The sequence below is a fragment of the Chrysochloris asiatica genome, unplaced genomic scaffold, assembly GCF_000296735.1.
Source record: "Chrysochloris asiatica unplaced genomic scaffold, ChrAsi1.0 scaffold00123, whole genome shotgun sequence".
Taxonomy (NCBI): Eukaryota; Metazoa; Chordata; class Mammalia; order Afrosoricida; family Chrysochloridae; genus Chrysochloris; species Chrysochloris asiatica.
Window position 1 is genome coordinate 1958636 of NW_006408641.1, and position 14565 is coordinate 1973200.

Sequence of the window (14565 nt, forward strand, 5' to 3'; positions counted from 1 at the left end):
ATATTGTTGTTGTTAAGTTCTGTCAAGTTGGTTATAATTCATTAGCGCCCTGTATAAGGTTTCCAAGGAGCAACTGGTGAGTTTGAACCACCAACCTTGTGGCTCAAACTGACCTTGTGGTGTGATACCAGGACACACTCTCCTTCTCTCCTTCTCTCACTATATATATATCCACTATTTGTCATACTAAAGTACCTTCTGTGATGTTAGAAGTTCTGCCACTGGTATTTCGTATTTCAGATACTAGCAGGAGGAACACCAATGCTGGACAGGTTTCAATGAAGCTTCAAGACTAAGACTGGGAAGAAGAAATGGCAAACCACTTCTGAATTGTCAGCCACTAAAAACCTAATGAATAGCGGCAGAACACTGTGTGATAGATATGTTGTTATTGTTGTTGTTGTTAAGTGCCGTCGAGTCGGTTCCGACTCATATCGACCCTGTACAGGGTTTCCGAGGCTGTAAATCTTTATGGGAATAGAAAGCCTCACCTTTCTCCCGCGGAGCGGCTGGTAGTTTCGAACCGCTGACCTTAAGGTTCGAAGCCCGATTCGTAACCACTACGGTGTGATAGATATATTACCAGAAAATGAGCCCTCTTGTTGGAAGACACTCAAAATACAACTTGGGAAGAGCTGCCTTTTCAAAGCAAAGTTGTCTGTGATGATGTAGATAAAGTAAAGCTTTCAGGACCTTCATTTGCTGATTAGGTATAACTCAAAATGAAAAGAAACAGCTGTCAACATCGATTAATAACAGGAACATGGACTGTATGAAGTATGACTTAGGAAAACTGGAAGTCATTAAAACTGAAATGGTACACATAAAGATCAATATCCTAGTCATGAAATAAATGAAATGGATTAGGATTGGCCATTTAAAATGAGAAAATCATATGCTTTACTATGCAGAAAATTACAAATTAAAGAAAAATGGGGTCTAATTCACCATCAAAAAGAGAATTTCAATATCTATATTGATGCAGTATATAATAGGATAATGTCCATATGCCTAAAAGGAAGACCAGTTAAGACCATTATGATTCAAATCTATGCACCAACCACTGAAGTCAGTAATAATCAAACTGAAGAATTGTATCAACTTCTTCAGCTTGAAATTGATCAAATATATGATCAATTACTGGTGGTTGGAATGTAAAAATTGGAAGCAAAGAGGAAGAATCTCTCATGGTAGCATATAGTCTTAGTCATAGAAATAGAATGGAAAACTCATAATAGAAGTTTTCAAGACCAATAACTTATTCATTGCAAATACCTTTTTTCACCAACACAAATGGAGAAGTTCAATATCATCTCCAAAACAAAGCCAGAGACTGACTGTGGAAGACACCACCAAGGTTCATATGCAAGCTCAGTATAAAGTCAAACCATTAAATCAAGGTCCACGAAAGCCAAAGTATGACCTTGAATATACTCCACCTGAATTTAGAGACCATCTCAAAACCAGATTTATGGATTATACACTAGTGATCAAAGACTAGATGAATTGTGAGATGACATCAAGAACATCATGCAGGAAGAAAACCAACAGTTAAAAAGACAGAAAAGTCCAAAATGGATGTCAGAAAATACTCTGAAATTTTTTTTTTTTTAATGTAGAGAAGCTAAAGTAACTGAAAGAAAAGATGAAGTAAAAGATCTGCACATAAAATTTTAAATGGCAGCTCAAGTAGACATACTCAAGTATTATCATGAAATGCGCAAAGCCCTGGAGTTAGAAAACCAAAGGGGAGATCATGCTTTATATTTCTCAAACTGAAAAAATTAGGGGAAAAAATCAAGCCTCAACTTGGATTTTTCTCATATTGGATGATCCTATAGACAAAATATTGAATGATGCAGGAAGCATCAAAAGACAGTTGAAGGAATAAAATGAATCATTGTACCAAGAATTTTCCGATGTCTATTATACTTTGGGCATGTTGTTTAGAGGAATTAATCCCTGGAGGATATCATGCTAGGTAAAGTTGAGGGTTTATCCCCCTTGAGATGGCTTGACAAAGTGGCAGCATCATTGGGCTCATAGTTAACAATTAAGATGGTGGCACAAGACTGACAGTATTTGTTTCCGCTGTACATAGGGTGGCTATGAATCTGAAGCAACTTGATGACACCAAACAACAGCAGGGCCACATGCATGGATAGATACACAGATGAATGGTTGTGGGCAAGGAGTCAGATTCTATCTACAAATACATACAAGTTTTACAGAGACTATTTGTGCCTTTACTGCAAACACAACTATAAATGTGGTAGAGCATTCAGTGAACAAAATGATAAAAACTTCTTAGATATTATCAAACATGTTAAGACAATGAATTGCTAGGCCTGGGGCCTCAAGACCAATGTTTCAGGGTACACCATAGCTAATTGGCATAACATAGTCCACAAAGACAATGTTCTACTCCCTACTTCAGTGAATAGTAACTGTGATCTTAAAAGCTCAAGAGTGACCATCTAAAGTACAACTGTTGGTTTCTCCATGTTCAGTAGAATGATGAGTAATGAAAATTGAAAACTTTTGGAAAAAATTATTTCAATAGACTAATGGACCCAGATAAACATCACTCTCCACAACTCTGAGACAGAAGAAGTAGGTGGTATTTGACTACCTTTGCCATCTGCTCTGAAAAGGAAAAGGGTCCTATATAGTGTGGGTGGAAATGTGTAACAAAATTCAAAATCATTAAAAAAGACCAGGCTTCACTGATCAGATAAAAGAATGGTAGAATCATCCAACTGTCTCCTTGGTCCATCTTCAGGTGTGGATGGAACTCATCTGCATGGTTCAGTTTTCAGCCAAGCAGTAGATAGATAATTGGTGATGTATGCACATCATTTAATGGTCACCATTTGAGATCCAAAGACAGCATTTCCCCATGGACAAAGTTCCTATGGGTTGGGGGGAAAAGGAGGACTAGAAACAAGAAATATATGGGGGATGAGGAATGAGTGATGTTACATTGAGGGGGTTGTGATTACTGAGAAGAAATGAAGTGTATGGTTTGTTCAATGTAAAACTGATGATCTGCTCTGTAACATTGACTCAATTCACAGTAAATAGTAAAGAAGATATGATGTTGTCAAGTGCTGTTAAGTCAGTTCCAATTTATAGTGACCTTGTGCATGATTACTGAGGAGTAGCTGGTATGTTTGAACCTCCAATCATTCAGTTCAGTGCATTGTCCAGCAGCACTGCACACAGACAGCCAACAAACACAAGAAGAAAAGTTAACAGTCATTAGCCACTAGAGAGATGCATATCAAAACAACAATTAGATATCATCTCAACCTAAGAATAACACCGAAGTTAAAAACATAAAAAGAAAACAGGAAATGCTGTTGAGGGTGTGGAGAGGTTGGAACTCTCTTCCACTGTGCATGGGATTGTAAAATTATATCACCATCATGGAAAATTGTACAACACTTCCTTAAACATTTGGAAATTGAAATGCCATATGATCCACACTGCCAATACTAAGTATGCCTCCTAGAGTAAATTTGTACCTGGCAAACATTTTTAGTGAAATTCATTTCTTTGGAATACATTATATCATTTTACCTTTTTGTAAATTAGTTTCATATGGAGTAAATCCCTTGGGGCAGTGCTGGATGAGGCTACCCTATCCTAGTGCCACTGGCCAGTAAGGAAATGTAGCAATGAGTCTTTTCAGTGGATTGGTGAGACAGGAACTGGAACTCTTAATGTGAGGGACTTGTAGTGTATTTGAATCTGTTTATCAGCATCTGTCTATCTATCTGGAGTCTTGATGTGATGTGATGATAGGTAAGCACTCAATCTGAATGTTGATTTGAACCACAAAGTCAGTGGTTGAAACTCAGTAGCTACACCTCAGAAACCCTATACAGGGCCATTATGAGTTGGAACCAACTTGATGGCACTTAAATATAACATCTCTCTCGCTCGCTCGCTCGCTCTCTATCATCTATCTATTCATATGTTGTTATAAATTGTTCTTTCATTTTTATACTGCACTGTGATATATACAGGGGTCCCTGGGTGGTACAAACAGTTAAATATTGTGCAGCAATTGGGTCACTTCTCTTTAGAATGGGCACACATGAATGTCTTCCTATCGATTGGTAACTTTCTTTCAAATTTCTTGGCATAGATTAGTGAACACCCCCAGTGCTTCATCACTTTGTTGAATGATTTCTCATTGTATTATATCAATTTTTGGAGCTTTGTTTTTTGCCAATGCCTTCAGTGCAGTTTGAGCTTCTTCAGTACAATCGGTTCTTGATTATATACTACCTCTTGAAATGGTTGAACATTGGCCATTCCTTTTTGGTACAGTAACTCTGTGTATTCTTTCTATCTTAATATGATGCTTTCTGTATAAGTCAATATTTTCCCCACAGAATCCTTCAGTATAGGAAGTCAAGACTTGGATTTTGTTTTTCACTCTTTTGCAGTTTGAGAAATGCTGAATATGTTCTTCCCTTTTAGATTATGAACTCTAAGTCTTTTTGCATTTCTTTATATACTTGAGTTTGTCTTCTTGAGCTACCCTTTGATATTTTCTGTTCTTCTCTTTTAGTTCTTCATTTTTTCCAGGCATTTTAGCATCTCTATACTGGAGAGCAAGCTTCAAAATTCTTTCGGACATCTATTTTGGTCTTTTCTTCCATTCCTCTCTTTTTAATGACCCTTTCTTCAGTTATGATGTTCTTGATGTCATCTCAAAGCTCTTCTGGTCTTCATTCTTTAGCATCTCATGCATCAAATCTGTTCTTGAGATGACTTCTAAATTCAGGTGGAATATGTTCAAAGTCATATTTTGGCTCTCGTGGACTTGTTTTAATTTCCTTCAACTTCTACCTGAACTTGAAAATGAACAATTCATGGTCTAGTCCACAGTCAGCCCCCTGGCCTTGTTTTGGGTGATGGTATGGGTGTGTTGTGAAGTCATTTCCAACTCATAGCTACCCTGTATAGGGTTTCTAGGGCTGTGAATCATTACAGGAGCAGAAAACCTCATCTTTCTCCCACGGAACAGCTGGTAGTTTCGAACTTCTGACCTTCAGGTTAGCAGCCCAACTCCTTGGTTAGCTTCCAGAGCTCCTTGGGATGTAGTATATGATCAAAAAACATATGTCAAGCTTGTCACTGTGGTGATCCTGTGTGAGGTTACTAATATCTTTGCCGAACTCCTGATAAGTGTGTGCACAAGTCAAATTGGGTATTCACAATTAAAAAAAAGATTTTGCTGTTGAGTCAACTCTAACTCAAAAAGAGGTCATGTAGCTAATTTGGGGGAAGAAATTTTCCAGGAGATTCTTCCAAAGTATTTTTGGTTATTCTGAAAACTCCAGTTTTCCCATTAGCTGAGCATACTAACCTTTTGTAGCACCAAGGAAATCCTCAAGCAAGTAATATGCTTGCTAAGGGCCAGATGCCTTAGTTCTGGCTGCTACCTTGATTTCTGGCAAGATTCTGATGTCTGACATAGACCAGACATAGAAAGAGGCAGTATTGGGCACCCCACATAATAAACATGCAGACCTTTGCTTCTGAGTTTTCCATGTTCAGATCTCACTCGTAATGGAACAAATAATGATAACCAAAATTATCATTAATGAAAATGTTAAAAACATATATATATATTTCCACAACAACGTGTGGAAAATGCACAAATCCTGTGTAAACCTTGGATGAAAGTTCACAAAGTGATTACACCTAGTTGGTTGCCTGGAGCTGCCTATTCATTAACACCACTGTGCGCTGCAGAGCTGGGTACTAGCAGCACCTGAGCAGTGTTAGCCAGACAGGGCAGAGATAGTCTTACCAGCTCCTGGAGTAGTTAATACAACTCATCTTGTCAAATAATGTTGCAATTGTGTCTCGCTTCAGAATTGTAGCTTCTTCACAGCTCCCTTAATTGTATAATCTTAGTCCAGTTAATTAAGTTCAATTTTCTCTTTTATATAAGGATGTATACCACAGAAAAGGCCCTTATTTTGAGAAGCAAATGATATTTTGCCTCACCAGATGCCATTCACATTGAGATGTTAATTTGTCTTGTTTGTTTGTTTGTTTCTTTTAATATACAATATAACTTTAATGTACCGACTGCACTTTCATCCTTGTTTTCCTCCCTGTCATAATTCCTGGGGAGAAAACTTCACAAATAGCAAATTAACAACCCTAATCATAGATAGAAATCAGTGTCTGTATTAAGCTGTTGCTTATTTGCTGTATCAGAATGCTTTCATGATGACAAAATATAGTGTAATTTTGATACAGTATCTACATCTGTGAGTGTAGTTATCTACTATTTTATCATATTTGTGCTTCCAACCATATTCCAAAGCAAATGTTATGAAGGGTAGAATGCAGGGAAAGGGAGGCAGGATCTGGAGTGTGCTCTTATCTGCTTAATGATGTGTACCATAAGTGTCATATTGCATAGAGGATCAGGAGGGTTCATCTTTTTGAAACAGAAACATAATGTTCAATGCAAAGAATCACAGTCACGTCTTCTAAAAGACCATGGGAGTTTTAAAAAAAGGTGAAATGAAATGCTTACTGAATGGCATCTGTTTCTCTGATTCTTTAACTCATTTTAAAACCTGAAAAGCAAAGCACAGTGACAGTTTAACTTTTGTGCTTTGTCAAGCCTGAATCTTTAGCTCTTAAATGAAAGTGTGCAAGCTGCTATCTGTACAAACAGGTGGCTTGAATTAAATATGATACCGAGTGCTAGAAAAAATCATGATTAGAGGGACGCCATGCAATGGAACATTTAAGAAATTCTATGGCATCCTGGTGTGATGCTGCAGGATAGGTACTGGATTTCGAGATCAATTTAAACCACAAGATCGGAGGTTCAAACTCACAAGCTGCTCCTCAGAAACCCTATACATGGTTGCAGTGAGTCAGAACTGACTGTATAGCACATAACAACAATAGTACTTTTAGTAAAATAATATGACACATCAGCTGTGACTAAGCTAGAAAGCAACATGTGGAAGGAAATACTTGTCCAGAAGGATTTCACCATCTGTATGTATCTTTCTATATCTGTTTATATATTCACACATGATAATTTTTTCATCACTGTAGACTATTACACTGTGTAGACCACTGTGGGTCAATTGTGGTAATTTTGGGAAACAGCAGAAATGAAGATCTGTAGAAAGGGGTGGTCTCTAAATTCAAGTGGAATATACTCCCGGTCATATTTTGGCTCTTGTGAACTTACTGTCATCTTCTTTAGCTTTAACCTGAACTTGCATACGAGTAGTTGATGGTCTGTTCCATAATAATGCTCTGTCCTTGTTTTTGGATAGTGAGCTTCCGTCATCTTTTACCACAGATACAGTGCAGATGAATCCTGTATGCTCCATCTGGTGAGGTCCACGTGTATAGTTGCCATTTATGTTGTTGGAAAGAAGTATTTGTAACGAATAAGTCATTAGTCTTACAAAGTTTTATTATGTAGCTTCCAGCATCATTTCTATCATAAGGTCATATTTTCCAGCTACTGATACTTCCTCTTTGTTTCCAACTTTCACATTACAATCACCAGTAATTATCATCTATGCAACTTGATTGCATATTTGATCAATTTCAGACAGAAGAAGTTGTTAGAATGCTTCACTTTCAACATTATTGGCTTTGTTGTTGTTGTTCATTGCAGTTGATTAGGTTCAGACCCATAGCAACCCTGTATAGGGTTTCCAAGGAACAGCTGATAAAATTGATCCATCGACCTTGCAGTTCAAATGGAAGCTGCAGTCCAGTGTATTAACCCACAACACAACACCAGGAGTTCATTATTGGCTTTTATTGGCTGATTAAAAGTAAATTTGATTAATAGGTGTGATAACTGGTCTTCCATGTATGCATATAATCATTACCTTGTCAGAGACAGCATTGTACTTCAAGATAGATGTTGGAATGATTTTTTAAAAAAATGATAAATAAGAATGTAATACTATTCCTCCTCAATTTGTCATCCAGGCATAATAAACCATGGTGGTGGTGGTTATGTGCCGTGGAGTTGGTTCTGAATCGTAGCAAGCCTGTACAGGGTTTCCAAAGCTGTAACTCTATATGAGAGTAGAAAGCCTCATCTTTCTCCCGTGGAACAGCTGGTAGTTTCCAACTGTTGACTTTAAGGTTCTCAGCCCGATTCGTCATCACTGCACTACCAGAACTTATCATACAGAGGAGTTTATCAGACCATATTTTATAAGATTTTTAATGACAATAACTGGTCTGTCCTTCCTCTTAGTCTGTCTTAATTTAGACGCTCTGCTAAAACCATCTCAGAATCAGAAGGGGGATCTCACTACCATCACAAAAGCACCAGGAGGGGAGTGCATCCTTTGGACCCTGAGGTCCCTGTGCATCGAACCTCCTGGACCCAAGGACAGAAAGCTATGACACCAGAGGAATGGCAGAAAAGCAGTAGCAGAAGAACCAAGATCGAGAACACAAGACACAACAGTGAGCTTCCCAACTCACAGAGCAAATAGAGCAACTTTGGGCTGGAAGCTTGTTTGTAGAGTGAGGTGCCTCTAGACACTTAAGTGGGGAAGCTAGGTTTTCTGGCCTATGGAGCTAGACCTGAGTGCCTTCAGGATGAGGATGATTGTAGAGTCTTGTTTCCTGTCGGCATTTATCAGAAGCTGACTGGAACAGTTGTACCCTGAACATTTATGACCCCAAACTGTAACCTGATACCTTCCCTAATAAACTCCATAATTCTGAATATAGTGTCCGAGTTCTGGGTGGCCATTGCAATGAATTATTGAACGTAGTTGAGTGTCATTAGAGAAATGGTTTGGTTCACTTTTTGTAGGGTTGTTCAACTCACCATTGCCTTAAAATATATATTTTTAACATTTTCATTAATGTACAACAATATGTGGAAAATGCACAAATCCTGTGTAAACCTTGGATGAAAGTTCACAAAGTGATTATACCTAGTTAGTGACCAGTATCTAGAACAAGAAATAGAAGACTACTAGAATTCTTTTTTATCATTGCTTATAACATTTCTTTTACATACATTGAGACCCACATTAAAATTCAAACTCACCATATAATCAATTCCAACTCATAATGACCTATAGGGCAGAATAGAGTTGCCACATAAGGTATTTAAAGTTATAAATCTCTATGGAAACAGATTGCCACATCTTTCCTATAGCAACCAAGCCTTGAACACTACATGACCAGGACTCCATGAGAACCAAATCAGTCAATGTAATAACTGTTGCTTAAATAGACTTTTCTTTAGTTTTCTAAATCATATTTGAGGGTTGAAGCCAAAACCATCAGTGTCTTTTAATCTTAATCTCCTTCTATTTTATACGTCATCATTATTGGGGGATGGATGTAATGAGCTTTTAAGAAGCCCTGCTATTAAAATGGTTAAGTATGTGACTGCTAAGTATGAGAGTTTGAACTCACCCAGTGGCTTTGTAAATGACTGACCTGGTGATTTGTTTCTGTAAAGATCACAGTCTAGAGAAGTACAGGGCTGTTCTACCCTGTTACATGGGGTTACTCAGAGTCAAAAATTGGCTCAACTCTACCCAGCAACAATTAATCCTTTGGTACCTACTTAATTAAGCTCTGGTAGCGTAGTGGTTACTAATCGGCCTGCAAACCTTAAGGTCAGCAGTTCAAAACTACCAGCTGTTCCGTAGGAGAAAGATGAGGCTTTCTGTTTCCGTAAAGATTTACAGCCTTGGAAACCCTGTACCAGGTCACTATGAGTCAGAACTGACTCCACGGCACATAACCACCACCACCACCGCCTACTTCATTCTATTCATCTTGATTGGTTTTTATGTTTATACCATAAAATGTATATAGGAATTACCAATGCTAAAAATGAGAATATTTAGTGAGACCCATAAATGCTTACTACATGCTAGTTATATTCTAGATGTTGTGGTATATATTTTTTAAAAAACTGAATTTTGCTTCTATCGTAAAACAGTTCACAGAGACTCTTGATGATTAATGCCAATCTGATCATTTTAAGGATGGAATAGAGGCCATGTGGAGAATGGAGAAAATGCTACTTAAATCATTATCATCAACAGTACTACCTCCGTAATTATCACTTATTGGACACATATTCTTTGTAATATATATATATTTTTTCAGCATGCTTTATAACATTTAATGCTCAAACATCTTATTTAAGGTATGCTTATTTATTAAGGTGATTTAATTTTTCAGATGGTAAAAGTAAATCACAGATAGCTTAATTAATCAGCCACCAAATTAAATATACAGGGAGTAGAAGTATTTGATTTGATTTCATTTCAAGTCTCTAAAGCACTTGCATAGCTTTACTGTTGCATTAGAAAACAAAAGCAAAGAATATATGACTAAATTTGTTGCAAGAGAATTCATGAAGGAGTGGACATGAACGTGTCCATGATTTTTAGTAAGATTTGGTTAATCCTTATCAGAAGAGTGGTAGAGTCAGTAGACTGAGGGAAGCAACCATACTAATAAATAGCACATACAGTTCCAAACTCCCAGCTGCTCCAGGGAAGAAAGATGAGGCTTTCTGCTCCCATAAAGATTTACAGCCTCAGAAACCCTGTACAGGGTCGCTATGGGTTGTAACAAACCCCATGGCACATAACCACCACCACCACCACCCTAGTTTGTTGGTGGTATAACACTGATTTATTTTTAAAATGCTTATCTTTATTTAAAATATATTTATTTTCATTGGCACGAATTACTTGTGAATTCAGTCCACTCCTCAACAAAGCATATAGGAAATTTACAATTATTTTGTAAATTTGTGATTTGGTTCTTCCTGGGAATATAACTATATTTCCTCAGCAGTCTCAGACTTATCTGCTGCCAACATGTCCCACTCCCACCCCCAGTAGATTAAATCTCTGACTACATATTCTGGAAAAGCACACTTATCCCCTGGCAAGCTTCCCTAATGGGCATCAACAGTCTTGACATTTCAAGTAGAACATTTTTCTCCTTGGGAAGGAAGTATGACCTGAGTAGGTGGCAGGACCCCCTATAAACAGGAAATCGTTCTCAGAATTTGAACAATAACTAGGATTTATTTCTCATTATTGATCCATTCTTCTACCATCAAGTCTCTAATATACACATATACACTTAGAATCAACTGTGCTTCACTTGTGTGCATGTTGAAATGCCAGTTGATGGTTGGTTGGAAAGCATTACTTTTGCTGTAACTAACACTCGCCGTAAACAGAAGCAGTCACTATCAATTCACATACATTATATATTGTTGTTATGTGCCATCAAGTCAGTTCTGACTCATAGTGACTCTGTATAGGATTTTTGAGGAGTGGCTGGTGGTTTTGAACAACTGAACTTGTGGTTCACAGTCCAATGCTTATCCTATAGTGCCACACCAGCACCATGAGTCATCTATTGTTTGTTTCAGTTATTCAACCTTCACCTTTATTCTGGCATCCAGTAAATTTTGTTTTCTCGTAAAAACAAATCCATTCCCAACTATTGCTCTAATCTTAACTGCGAGAGTGATCGTGAAATTTAGGCTTTTAACTGAGTGGTATGCAATTCACAGTACCATAAGGGGTTCTAAGGGAACAAGACTCCAGGTAAAGGGATTCTTTGTTTATCATTTGGGGTTTGAAACCAAAAGGCTATAGGGACTAGAATTTCTATTTCAATTTTTTGATCAAGAAGGGAAAGCCTCTCTTCATGAAGCCATCTGAAAGAAAACTACAGAAAAATGTGGAGACCTAGAACCCATGCCTGGATGACAGCATTAATAAAAAACAAAAACAAACAATAAAACAAAACCCAAAACACACACACACACACACATTTGTCTGGGCCACATTATAAATCAAAACATTGATGTGGGATATCAGTAAAGGAAATGTTTTTTGTTTTCTTTTATTTTTAAAGCCAAGGAAGGCTGTTAAGAAAGATTCCCAATTTAAGTGCCCTGATTTATCTACCATCATTCACTACCCAAGACTATTCTTTTGTTTTCTGATTATAAAAGGGGTCAAACTGGTGGGTAGAGAGATAGTTAAGACATCAAGGAGTCAACTAACTTGTTTGAGAAAAGCAGTGATTCCTCATTTGACAGCTCCCAGAGGTGGAGAGTTACATGCCTAAGATCAGGTATCACTTAAATAGAAGCTAGAAGTAACAATAAAGTAGTGTGAACAAACACCCTTTTAAAGCTTCAAGGTTTCCACAGATTTCCTTTGAATTTTTGAGAAGGGTAGTGTTTAGAAAGGCCAGAACCAGGACATATAAAAGACCCAGGAATTCACATGACCCCCAAGTGATCCCTGCTCGAGGAAAAAAAAACATTCATGTGTTTACTTGAGATAATACTATTTCCCTACTACTAGGTACAAAAGAAACACCTCCCAAAGCTTCTTGATTTTCCCGTTTATTTTGGTCACCAAGCAGTCCTAGTCTTTCACAAAGGCCTGTAAACTTACACCCTACTATTCCCCTGGGGGGTAGAAATGAAAGAATCCCCTCTAGGCTGGCCCCAGGGACTTGCAGCCTCCTAGAGACTAAAACCACTCCAAGAGACTATTACCTGCCTTTCTTTCCAAGGATGATAAATTTATTCAGATGTTTCAGAATTTGTATATGCCACAATAGGATAGTTAAGAATTAAAAGGTAGAACTCTTACTCTCTTCCTGACCAAGCAGATTCCAGACCTTGAGTTCACTGTCATTAACGTGTTTGTTCCCGTCATCTCCTGGACCATGGCTGGAGTTCCCCTTTTGGCCTTTTGTGACATTCACTCCATCAACTTTGTTTTCTTCTTTTCTTGCTGGTCCTTCTTCAGATGCTTGAGTTGGAGCTACCTTACCCCCAAATACTTGTGCGGGACTGCGGTTCTGTGTCCCAGCTGTGAGACGGAGCAGTAAGATGAGAACTTGGCTTTACCCAAGCGTTCTCCTTTGGTGGAGGAGCCAACATTACCTTTAGGGGCTGGTCAGGTTAGGGAGGCTTAGAGATTGGAAAGTGGCAATCTTCCTCCTTACTGAAGGTTTCATTTTCCAGAGACTTTTCACTCTCTCTCCTTCGTGTATTTCAGCCAGATGTGTTTGAGGTCTCAGTCTGCTATGAATCACTCCCTGTCCTCGACATGCCCAATTCCTGAGTTTCTTCACTTTGCTCGTTTGGGTGTCTTTCCTGAGGCTACCGTTCTAGTTATGGCTCATCCAGCTGACGTTTTAATTTCTCCTGTTTCTTCTGTAGCCGCTCTTCTACTTCTCGTTCTTGGGCAGCTGTGTCAACAGGCTTTGTCCCTCCAAAGATAGACGCCACTCAACTGGATTGGGAGGTGCTAGCAAAGGAATTATCTTCCTTAGTAGCAGTCCGAGGCTTTAGATTCAGTTTGGGTCTTTGGAGGAACCTCTATCATCTTGCCTATAGTCATCCCGCGAGTAATCATCTCTGGAGCCCATGACTGATTGTCCCGTCCTCGGTACCCACTACCGAATGCTCTTCTGCCACTGCCTACTCTGGAGTCATAGCCTCTGCCATAGTCTCTGCTGCCTCCATCTTGGGCCCCATATTGAACCAGATCCCGGCGGGGGGCATCACGGGACCCATCATGATACCGGTCTGAATCGTATCAATCACTATATTCTCTTCTAGGTGGCCATTCATCAAAGCTGTCTGTGGCAGGATGGGCCCTACAGTCTGTATCTGTTTTGTCAGAATTACGATTTCTATCTCGGCCAAAAGGACGATCATCCCTATCTTTATCCTGTGCTTGATCAGCAACATCCATTCGAATTCACCTGTTACCTAGAGATTCTTCATTGAGGCGCAGGGCACTGAGCAGAGAATCCACGTCCTCGAACTCAGCATAACCAAAACCTTTTAATCTCTCTGAACTGCTGGGTTCATGTGGTAAACACACTGCACTAATATTTAATCCTCGAGCTCTGGTAGCGTAGTGGTTACGAATCGGGCTGCGAACCTTAAGGTCTGCGGTTCGAAACTACCAGCTGCTCTGCGGGAGAAAGATGAGGCTTTCTACTCCCGTAAAGATTTACACCCTTGGAAACCCTGTATAGGGTCGCTATGGGTCGGAGCCGACTCGACGGCACATAACAACAACAACAAAGAATTCCTTAATGGAGTCTTCTGTCACATCATAGGGCAGATTTCCTAGAAAAGCAGTGTAGGGTGGAGATTTGGGAAGACGGCTCCAGTTGATATTGGGTTCCCGAGCAGCCTGTGGAGCAGTGGGCAGTATAGAATGGTCAATTGGAGGTGCTCTGTACATGTCATTATCATTACTGTGCCAAGTGATTGAAACATCTCCTTCCAGGATTTGGAGACATAGGTGCTTCCTTCACCGGTGGCCCCATCCTCAGCCAGGAAGTCTGTCAGGAAGATAGTTTTTTGCTTTTTATTTTTCTTTTTTGCTGAGGCTGCCATGTTGGGAGAGGGAGAGAACATAGAAACACTTTTGTTGGGAAAGGGAGAGAACATAGAAACACTTTTTGACATTCCCTTTATACTTTGTAAAATAT

The 14565-nt window shown here is 38.8% G+C and overlaps 1 protein-coding gene and 1 pseudogene across 2 annotated transcripts in view; one reads left to right on the forward strand and one right to left on the reverse strand.

The window, feature by feature from the left end:
• DPP10 (dipeptidyl-peptidase 10 (non-functional)) overlaps positions 1-14565 on the forward strand; it is a 1131029-nt gene that overhangs the window by 528364 nt on the left and 588100 nt on the right. The gene's annotated exons all lie outside the window — the stretch shown is intronic.
• Positions 12682-14470, reverse strand: LOC102819908 (annotated as a pseudogene).